Source organism: Thamnophis elegans, chromosome 2 (assembly GCF_009769535.1).
Source record: "Thamnophis elegans isolate rThaEle1 chromosome 2, rThaEle1.pri, whole genome shotgun sequence".
Lineage (NCBI taxonomy): Eukaryota > Metazoa > Chordata > Lepidosauria > Squamata > Colubridae > Thamnophis > Thamnophis elegans.
In genome coordinates this window covers 28,408,994-28,421,075 of record NC_045542.1, presented here as the reverse complement: position 1 = coordinate 28,421,075, position 12,082 = coordinate 28,408,994, and positions in this window count along the sequence as shown.

Genomic DNA, 12,082 nt, shown 5'->3' with positions numbered 1-12,082 from the left:
CTCTTGCGACTTTTTATGTTTCAATTCTGACTTTACTGTACTTTACATACTTGAATTTTAATATTAGCTAAGAGAATGGAAAGATAAATACATAAAGACAACTCAAAGATATAACTGAGCTACATGAAACTATGTTTCTAATAATTGTATAAAAGAATACTGTAGGAAAAAATTACGTTGTCATTATTGGAACTGTGCTATGAGAATAAAGCAAATGTTAGGGCTTGAATTGGATCGTTTTCAGAATACAGGTAATCCTCATCTTATGACCACAACTGAGGCAAACATTTCCCTTGCTAAGCAAAGCGATTGTATGTGAGTCAGGCCAGATTCTACGACCTTTTTGCCACAATTGTTATACAGATCACTGCAGTTGAGTGAATCGTGATCATTATAAAAGAATTGGCTTCCACTGTTGACTTTACTTGTTGGAAGCTGGCTGGGAAGGTTGCAAATGGCGATCCCATGACTCTGGGATTTTGGAATTGTCATAAGTACATCCCAGTCGCCAAGCACCCAAATTTTAAACCTTGTGACTATGGGGATATGACGGTTGTAAGTATGAGGACTGGTTGTAAGTCACTTTTTTCAGTGCCGTTGTAACTTCAAATGGTCACTCAATGAATACTTGTAAGTTCATTGCTGCCATCACTTTAATGGTATTCTTACGCTTCAGGATTATTCATCTGTGAAACAACTTCTAGGGAAGTTCTCATGTCCAGAGAACCAGAAATGCGAAAGAGTGAAAAGTGCAAGGTACCTGGCCTTCCTGTTCTTTTTGGTTTGGTGCAACACATTCATCCTGTATAATTTGCTTGGTAACAAGTGCCATTCATCTCAGTAGAATTTACTTACATGTAAAGCATGAGTAGAATTTCAGTGTTAATGAAGCTGTGCTTAATGGATTATCTCACAAATTTGGGATTTGGTTTTCTGAATTACGCTTTAATCTTGCCCTAAAAACGTATTCCCAGTACATGATGGTTGTGCCCTGTATAGCTGTGGGATTGGCCAACTACTAATGCTGTCTACTTTCTCGCTGGAGTGCCAGAAGGATGCTGAACAATCGTCATGGGTTAATCTACCGTGCATTATTTTTCAAATCATTTTGAGAAGTTTTGATTTACTCTTTATCCATTTAAGAGACAAAAAATGGAGAAAGATGGTTAGTTATTGATCTACAGATTTTGAATCTATGTCAGGTCCAACAATCTGGAAAATAATTCCCAGCAAGAACATACTAGAATATATTTAAAACAGCTCATAAAGGGAATAATAGCCTTAAAACGAGAAAATTATCACATCTGAATCAACAATCAAGCAAGGACAAACAAACACTACATAGCAGGACTGAACAGTTTTATATTCTCAAAAATATTCTGCACCCATCTGGAAGAGGATGATAGGAATAGCATACAAGAAAAACGTCATGACTGAAATGTATCTTTACTTTTGCCAGTGTTGTAATACTGTCACCTTAAAAAGGGGTGCAACAATTACACGTAGGTTAGGGAATATTTGTCAATTGGTTTTTATTGTTACCTGTACTCTTCCTCTGATATGTTTTTGTCAACTCCTCTGTAATAATTCATTGAACTATTAAATGGTATAAATGTGGGATTGGATCAGTTTCTCAGCTTCAAGGTCAATTCCATGTAATTACACTTTGACCCAGGGCGACTAGTAGGGATAGGGGAAACTAGAGCTTACTCTAGGGCAGTGTTTCTCAACTATGGCAACTGGAAGATGTGTAGCTGAGAAATTCTGAGACTTAGAAGTCCCCATATCCTCCAGCTACCATGGTTGAGAAACACTGCTGTAGGGAGATAGGCATATTGGCCATCTAATTTTGTACCATATGGCTGAGGAGCTGTGTGCCTTCTTACTCTGTTCAGAGATGTAGGGAAAAAATGGAATAATCAAGTCTGCTTCAGTCCCTAACATTTATCACAAGCTTTCTCTATAAACAGTTCTATACTTTCACTACTGGTGCCTTGAGATGCAGACTGTTAGAATTGCTAATAACAAGATATTGAAGTATGGAATTTCTCTCCTTTCTGATAGCTTTTTTTCCTCCAGCAGCAGCAGCAGCAGCAACAACAACAACAACAAAGCATTATAAAAATTAAGGTTATTTGGGCTTCCAAAATGAATTCTGAAGAACTATTTTATTATGGCTGTGCACAATCCTTATGAAGATGTTTATAAGATCATTCTGCCCTTTATTTCTCTTCCCTATATAATATTTGTAAAACAATCATTAGCAGTTGACAGAAGTGAAACATAAGATTCCATAGACTTTCTCACCCATCAAATCCCCATTTTTACTTCATTTTTTAGTTTCATTACAGAAATATTCTGTCACAGTATCAGGAGCCAAATGGAGAACTGAAACATATTTCTAAAGACACTGTAAATGGATTTTGAGATTGCCAGTGACCCGCATACGCTCAGCTTCCCAGCAGCAGCCATCTACCTGTCTGCCAGCCTACTTGTGAGTCACCTGGGTCTTGCTGGCTTCTCTGTTGACTTTGTTTATTGGACACTTACGGGACGTTATAAGGTGGTCCTCACTTAATGATCTTCAATCCTCATTTCAGACCAACAACTAAAATGCCAGAATTACTGTTGCTAAGTAATGCAGTAATGAGATATCCCACTTTACACGGTGCATCGCTAAACAATAGAAATTCTTCCAATTTCCATTGTTAAGCAAGGGCTACCAGTAGATGTATAACCAACAAACAATGTGGCTTTTCTTTTTTCAGATAATTTCTCTGAGAATGGATGCTTTCCCATTGTACTGCTCAGTTCCTCCAGCTGTTGTAAATCTTGGCACAGATAACGATTTGGATTCCTTCTACTCAATATATGTACAATGTTTGATTTACTGCAGTGAGATCTGTTATTTAAAAAGCTTTTGAATTACATTAATTAATTTTAAGTCCATCTTGGGCTCCCAGAAAAGGTTTTCTAGCCATCAAGCGTTTCTATTAACATACATGACCTTGCACTAGGAATCTGTGGCCTCACTTCTGCGTAAGAGATCCCTAAGCAAGGAGATCCCTCCGACTATTCTTGAAAGGACAGATGTTCCAAACAACAACCCCAAATGAGAAATCCATGTATTGCGCACATCAGTCCTAAGGGGAGTTCCAAAATACAAAATATTAGTCTCTCGAGGGATCTTTCTACAGCCGCTACACCCTTATGTTTGTCTTGCTTCCCATTTGGTTGCTGTTGACTTCTTCATTCCTTTCTGAAAATTAAGATCAGCTGTGGAGACCTAGCCCAGAACTTGTTCCATGGAAATAATTGCTGGCCATGCCTCATAATGCAACAAAGCTCAGCTATCCACATTGTAATAATAGGTTATGAAAAACTAAATTCTTGCTTATAATTTTACCCTTTCTGTTGTGCCTATGTAGTATTAAAGACAGTGTGATAGTTTGGTATTTTTATTTTAGCATTTCCTTTTTGTTGGTAAATTGTATGGAAAACAAACCAGTCCTTCCTTTTATGTTAATACAATGATTTTTCTGTGTTTCTAATATTTTCCCACGAATTCAGATTCAGACTCCAATTCTGGCAGTGCTCCAACTCTGTGTGTTGTTAGCCTCGGGAATCTTCAAACCATGATTCATCTGAGGAGGCTGATCAATCAGGCATCTCCTGGTCACCTAGAGCAGACAAATGTGATGAGGCATGATTCTCAAACCTCAAGTCTGAATGCATTCAATGGCAAGCACAGCAGCGCCATTCACTGAGTTTCCTCTCTAGACAAAGGGCGAATTCTCAAAAATTGTAAAGAATAATTTTAATGAAGGCAAATAATACGTGTCCTAGAGAGAAATTCCCTGAAGATGGGCTCTATCATGAGTCCAAAAGCTCGGAAGACAAAAGCTCTGGTCCCGGTGACTGACCAAATTGGATCCTACAATAATTTTCATTATTAAAATTAAATGTACAGGTTTCATTAAATAAAAAATAAATAAAATTATATTGCCAAGCTCTATAAAGTATATTCATTAACATCAAGATAAGTTACCAATTTTAAAAGGGACGCCAACCTCATCTGTCCTACTGCAATACTGAGAGAGATTGTACATGCTTTAAGGCAGGGTTGTCAAACCCCTGTGTCACAGTGGTGTCTCGTGACGTAACACAGCTTTTTTCACCTTTGTTAAACTGGGCGTGGCCAGCACGTGACGCATTGGCCTGCGGGCGGTCAGCTTGACAGCCCTGCTTTAAGGCATTTGTCCATGTTTTAATGTTTGGAATGAGTGACTAAATCAGGAACCAATCAGAAGAAGGGTAGTCATAAATCTCAAGGGGTGAATCTAATGAGAATTCCAGCACTATCAGCCTCAGGGTCAACGAGCCTTGGGTATGGAAAAGAAATCACGGGAAAGAAAGTTTTTTCTGCTGCTTTAGATTTATTAAGGCTGGATCTCACCTGTAACTTCTCAGAGCAAGCTGTAGTAACTTGATGGGCTTAACAAGATACTTTGAAACAAACTGTCATAAGTAAAAGCAGCTCCAAAGTGATTCAGTTTTTGGGGAGCTGGTTTGTGTCAATCTTGCCTGTTTCAGCCCTGGAGGCATCACATTTTTATTTTAATACTGAACTTCTCAATCATAATTTCTATCTCACTCATCTTTTAAATGTTTTGTTTCCCACACTAGTATGATAACTTGTAGCAAAAAGCAATCGGAACGACAATAATAACGCTGCAGCTGCGTGGGGAAGATGGCTGCCTGAGTTTTTCGCTCCGGCTGGAAGAGAGCTGAAATCGCCTCAAAATTGAGCCCCAATTATTGCTACCTCAGACCGGCTTTTACAATCTTGGCTTGTGATCCCTGTGGCCGACTTTTTTGCCTCCGACTCCCACTACTACTACTGCAACCATCTGTGACTGTTCTCGGCTTGCCTTCCCAGACAACGCTGCCTCCCTGAACTGTTTCCACCACTCACACCCCCTGCCACTCTGGCTGTTGCTGCTCGGCCATGGAGTTCTTTGATCTCCATCTTCGCCGAGAGCTGTGCATGCCACCCTGTATTTACAACTCTTGCAGAAAAGGAAAGTGGAGGACAAAGAGGACGTGGGTAGGGAATTTGCTCTCTCCCCTTGCGACCGGGATTAACCCCACACCTATTCTAAACTGTAGAACTTTGTCCCTTCTATTTGATCCAGCGGAAGAGGAGATCCTGGGCGTAAAGACTTGCCCTCTCTTGCCCTATTACTATTATCTCCAACTGCGCCAATCGCAATTTTCCGTGTTTTATGTATGAGGTGTGACTGGTATGTTCGATGGATGACTGTACCCACTTTTTAACCCCATTATTGTTGTATTTTCTGTGTTTTTAATTGATTTATGTGGGGAATGCATGGATGAGCGGCTGTGTTTGCGTGAGAGGATGACTGATTCGAAGGGCCTGTCCGGAAATGCGGGAGCCATAGGGGTGGTTGGAGGGACTACGGACACGGGAGTGGGCCGGAGCATTACGGTCTTAACAGGGAGGGGCAGATATGGCGGGGACTTTAGGGCTGGCCATTACCGGCCATTTCAATTTGCCTTCGCTCGGTGAACGCTCTGATGGAGCGCAGGAGTTCATGGCCTCCATGACAGCCATGGGCTTGACCCAAGTAATCCGGGGCCCAACTCACTTGGCGGGGCACATGCTCGACCTCGTATTTCTTTCGGAGCAGTGGAGTTGTGATCTTGGTCTGAGGGGTAGTGAGATCTTACCCCTGTCATGGTCGGACCACTACCTACTGAGGCTTGACTTTCGGAGACCAAACCCCCACTGTAGGGAGGAGGAACCGACCAGGTGGTTCCGCCCCAGGCGACTTATGGACCCTTTGGGGTTCCAGACGGAGCTTGGGGTTATTCCTGATATTCTCGCCCGCAGTCCGGCGGAGACTCTGGTTGCTGCTTGGAACTCGGCAGCAACGGAGTCTCTTAACCGGATTGCGCCTCTATGGCCGCTCCGAGGCAGTGGATCCAGGAGGGCCCCTTGGTTTACTGAGGAACTCCGGGAGATGAAGCGCCGAAAGAGACGCCTAGCGCACCAATGGAGATCCAGGAAATCCGAATCAAACCGAGCACTTTTAACATCCTGCATCAGAGAGTACATCCGGGCAATCAGGACGTCAAAAAGAACTTACATTGCCACTCTGATTGCTTCCGCTGAGTCGCGCCCAGCCGCCCTGTTCAGGATAACCCGTTCCCTCCTAAATAGGAGGGATACGGGTGATCCTTTACAGGGCAGAGCTGAGGACTACGTCCAATTCCTCGCAGATAAAGTTGCTCGGTTTCGGGCGGACCTGGACTCCAATCCTGCAGAACCAGCCGAGGCACTAAGGGATAATTTGGTAGGTCATCGCTGGGTTGAATTTCAAGCTGTTACCCCTGAGGACGTGGACAAGGCCATGAGAGCTGTAGGTGCCTCCACATGTGTACTGGACCCGTGCCCCTCCTGGCTGGTTGTCAACAACAGGGAGGTGACACGGGGCTGGATCCAGGCAGTTGTTGCCGCCTTCCCTTCGCATTAAAGGCGGCGGTGGTGAGACCCCTCCTGAAGAAACCATCTTTGGATCCAGCCTTCCTAAACAACTACCGTCCAGTCTCCAACCTCCCCTTTGTGGGGAAGGTTGTTGAGAAAGTGGTGGCCTTTCAGCTCCAGCGGTCCTTGGAGGAAACCAGTTACCTGGATCCATTCCAGTCAGGCTTCAGGCCTGGCTACAGCACAGAAACTGCTTTGGTCGCATTGACCGATGATCTCTGGAGAGCCAGGGATGGAGGTCATGCCTCCATCCTAGTGCTCCTTGACCTCTCTGCGGCTTTCGATACCATCGACCATGGTATCCTTCTGCGACGACTGCGGGAGGTGGGGGTGGGAGGCACTGTCTTACAGTGGTTCTCCTCCTACCTCTCGGACAGGTCGCAGTCGGTGTTAATTGGAGGGCAGAGATCGACCACTAGGCAGCTAACATATGGGGTGCCGCAGGGTTCGGTCCTGTCCCCCCTTCTTTTCAATATCTACATGAAACCGCTAGGTGAGATCATTCGACGGCACAGGATAAAATACCACCAGTATGCGGACGATACACAGCTGTATCTGTCCGCCCCGTGCCAACTCAATGAAGCAATGGACGTGATGAGCCAGGGCCTTGAGGCTGTTAGAGACTGGATGGGGGTCAACAAGCTTGTACTCAACCCAGATAAAACCGAGTGGCTGCTGTGCTTCCCTCCCACTAATTGGCCAGGTGTTCCATCTCTCAGGCTGGGGGGTCAAATTGTATACCCCTCAGATAGGGTCCGCAACTTGGGAGTCCTCCTGGACCCACAGCTGACTTTCGAACACCATTTGTCAGCTGTGACCAGGGGGGCATTTGCCCAGGTTCGCCTGGTGCACCAGTTGCGTCCCTACCTGAACCGGGAGGCTCTCACAACAGTCACTCGTGCCCTTGTGACCTCTAGGCTGGAGTACTGCAACGTGCTCTACATGGGGCTGCCCTTGAAGAGTATTCGGCGACTTCAGATGGTCCAGAATGCAGCCGCGCGAGCGATCGTGGGTGCCCCTCGATTCACCCACGTAACACCTATCCTCCGCGAGCTGCACTGGCTGCCTGTTGATCTCCGGGTACGCTTCAAGGTGCTAGTTGTCACCTATAAAGCCCTTCATGGTATTGGATCTGGGTACTTGAGAGACCGCCTACTGCCAATTACCTCCTCTAGACCAATAAGATCCCATAGATTAGGCCTCCTCCGAATTCCATCAGCCGGCCAATGTCGACTGGCAACTACCCGGAGGAGAGCCTTCTCGGTGGCTGCTCCGACCCTCTGGAACGAACTCCCCGTGGAGATTCGTACCCTCACCACCCTCCAGGCCTTCCACATAGCCCTTAAAAGCTGGCTGTTCCAACAGGCCTGGGGCTAAAGATTTGTAACCCCACTCGAATGGTATGACTGTTGTGTTTTTAACGATGTACGGTTTCTATGTTTGTAACTTGTCTGTCTTTCCCCTCCCTCCAATTGTGAGCCGCCCTGAGTCCCCCCAGGGAAAAGGGCGGCATACAAATAAAGTATAAACTATATAAAAAAAAACTAAACTATAAAAAAACTATAATGGAACATTTGAAAGATGTGTAAACTCACCAGTGGAAATCCCAAAACATTAGTAAGACTAGAAACTTAGCATAGGCACATTTGCCATTTCATCATTTCCAACTTCCTTGTGAGATTACGGACGCACGGACGGATGGATGGATGGACAGTCTCATTCACACACGCACTGATTTAGGGTGGAGGAGAGCAAGAAACTAGAACCCTGTTTTTCATTTTCTTTATAATATACACTTGTATATGATTTTCAATATTCTAACCTTCCATTGCCGGGGGATGATAGGAACTGCAATCCTTGGGGACACTAGACTGGGAAAGACTGATTTGATCTCTTAATGCTATATAGTCAGTCAAAATGCTTATACAGGTAGTCCACAATTGGGCCCAGAATCTTGATCATTTAGTGAAACAGTTGTTCAGCAAGACACCCATGTGACTGCTCAACCATTTCAATCCCAGCTCTCCCAGCTGCGGCAGTTAAGCAGCCAGTAAAAGACCTGCCTGCCAAAGGAGAACAAGCAATTCCATTCTATCCACAGAATTGGGCTATAGAGAAACAAAGTTTCGACCCCAAATATTTCTGCAGCCTGTTAAGGATTCCCTAAGAACAGAGATGGGGGTGGATTCTTCAGCAGCTTACAACCTTTTCTGCTGGTTTCCCCATTGACTTTCTGGGGAAGCCTGCAAAGAAAATTGCAAATGACAATCACATGATCACATGGCACTTTCCAACCAGTTGTAAAGTGTGCACAGGTTGCCAAGTGTCCAGATCACAAGCACATTACTGCAGGGGTGGAGGGGGCATGGAACAGCATGAAGTTTTAGAATGGCCAGAAGTGCTTTACTTTCTGAAACTTCATATTTTTGAATAATCATTAAATGACCAGTTGTAAATCAAATGAAGGTAAAGATTCCCCTGCTTATATATGCTAGTCATTCCTGACTCTAGGGGACGGTGCTCATCTCCATTTCAAAGCCGAAGAGCCAGCACTGTCCAAAGACGTCTCCGTGGTCATGTGGCCGGCATGACTAAACGCCGAAGGCTCACGGAACACTGTTACCTTCCCACCAAAGGTGGTTCCTATTTTTCTATTTGCATTTTTACATGCTTTCGAACTGCTAGGTTGGCAGAAGCTATGACAAATAATGGGAGCTGACTCCATTACACGTCGCTAGGGATTCGAACTGCCAAACTGCCACCTTTTTGATCGACAAGCTCAGCATCTTAGCCACTGAGCCACCACGTCCCTTTTTGTAAATTGAGTACAATGTAATAATTGTATAATATAATAATTGACTTTTAACCAGTGCTATCTATATATAAAGGACTGAAAAAGCTGCCTTTTAAATTCTGAGAGATGCTGCAATCTTTCAGTACAAACAGCACCTTTTCTTTAGTTTTTCCTTGGATTAAAAGGTTGTGATGCTCCTTAGACTACTCTATATGTTGCACAATTCAGCCACGTATGCAAACCACTACACAGACACGCAAGTAAGGTTTCAACAATCAAACAATACTTGCAAGAATCGTTTGCACTTATCCTTTCTCCACTCCTCCACTGTGTGATTTAAGAAAGTGAGATCCATGATGGCATCTAATTATCCATCTCTAATAGCACATATGTGAATAGCACATTTTTTTCTGGGATTGCAGCCTGAGGGAGGAAGTAAAGGTTTCTGTGCAACTCCCCTAATCAGAGAATCTGGGAATTGTCCACAGATCAGGCTTTCTCAACCTTAGCTATTTTTAAGACATGTGGATTTCAACTCCCAAAGTTGAGAAACACTGATCTAGATCAGCGGTCACCAACTGATCGTCCATGGGCCACTAGTGGTCCATGAGAAAAGTTTGGTGGTCCGCAGAAAAATGGTGGCAAAGAGCTGGAGGGCCTTGTTCCAGTGGGACTGCATCATGGCCTAGAACTGATCTATCTCCGTCCGCTGAGCTTCCAGCTGCCAGTACCTGGCCTTGCACTCCCGCAGGTCTTCCCTCTGCTTGGAAAGCCTATGCCCGCAGTCCTCAGTGAGGTGCTTCTACTGCGCCTCCTTCTCGGTCAGATCCAATTTGAACTGGGCTGTTGGGTGGCTACTTAGCTCCAACAACTCCTTCCTGTTGGGGCCCTAAGGTGAGGAGTGGCTGGGAGGTGAAGGGCGAGTAGAGGCTGGAGAGGTGCCCCTTGACATGAGTGACATCAAGTGGCCACACCCACCCAGTCACATGACCACCTAGCCACACCCACCTAGCAGTTATTAGGTAGATCATATTAGTGGTCCACTTGATTTAAAATTATTAATTTAGTGGTCCCTGAGATCTGAAAGGTTGGGGACCCCTGGTCTAGATGGCTCCAGAGTGGGGGACGCTGGCGCGCATAATGTACTGTCTCTTCTAGTGAGAGCGACAGAACAGCTCGATATAAAATGGATAGTTGTGAGCTTGGATAGGATTTCTAACGATGCGCTGCTTGTAAACGAATGAGGTACATCACTGAATAAGCCTAGAAGAATGCACACTTCTCTTAACAGTCTTTTCTTAGTAGCCATGAAGGTTTCCTCTGAAATTTATCCATGCTGACGCTAGAAGGAGCTACATTACCACACATCCTTCCCACGTTTTTCACACAGACTATGAAATATGAATGTTTATGCATTTGCGGCTTGACAGTCCTGGGCCACATTCTGAAAGCATCCCCGTCTGTGGACCAAAACTGAAAACACTAACTAGGAAAACGTTCCTTTGCTTCCTTTCAGGAATATCGAGCTGTTCCGAAGCACATTATGCACCCCAGCGTTTCCCAATCTGGAGCCATCTAGACCGCGGTTTCTCAACTTTGGGAATTAAAAGTCCCCATGTCTTAAAAGTAGCCAAGGCTGAGAAAGCCTGATCTGTGGACGATTCCCAAATTCTCTGATTAAGGGAGTTGCATTCCGGTACAACAGAAGGGCGCCGGGGTTGGGGAAGCAAACGTCAGGTAGGTGCTAAAGGAAAAAGACGGTCTTGTGCAAGGAATCTTCTTTGTTTGGGACACGATCGCCCCTTGTCTTCCCACACACGTAACGGTGCGGGAGCAGCGAGAAAAAAAAACTCGTCTGAGACAGTTTCGGATTTACACTTAAAAGCTGAATCGGCCTTTACAAAGATCGCCTTTTTGTAAGCTTAGGACGCCGGCCAACAAGATCCGGTTTCTCAGCCTGAGGCTCACCGCAGCGGAAGCTCCGCTACCTGGGCCGTTTAAAAAAAAAAAGCAGCGTTGTTTCACAGTGCTACCGACCGCAGACGGCTGCAATGATGGGGCCTCAGGGGAACTGACGCTTCGCTTGAGAACTGTCCTCCACAGGTTCCAAAGGAAGCTGTCTCCGCCACCCGTCAGCTTTTGTCACTGAAGAAGAACCCTGAGGACTAGCGGCTTGGAAAATGGAATTGTAGACCTCTCCTAACTTCAGACAGAGTTTAACAGAATGACAGACTTGGAAGGGACCTTGGAGGTCTTCTAGCCCAACCCTGCCGCTCCCTCTCGGAGTTTTCATTCTTCCCGAGGGGAAAAGCCTTCCTGGGAGGAATGGGCCGAGTGGAGGGGGAAAGCAAGCTTGGCTGATAGAAAACAGCCCCGATAATGTCTCTTATACCTGTATTGGGGAAGCGTCCAGACAGAGGTCAGAGCTTTTGTCACTAGATAAGAACCCTGAGGACTAGCGGCTTGGAAAATGGAATTGTAGACCTCTCCTAACTTCAGACAGAGTTTAACAGAATGACAGAGTTGGAAGGGACCTTGGAGGTCCTGTAGCCCAACCCCGCCGCTCCCTCTCGGAGTTTTCCTTCTTCCCGAGGGGAAAAGCCTTTCTGGGAGGAATGGGCCGAGTGGAGGGGGAAAGCAAGCTTGGCTGATACAAAACAGCCCCGATAATGTCTCCTATACCTGTATTGGGGAAGCATCCAGACAGAGGTCAGAGCTGG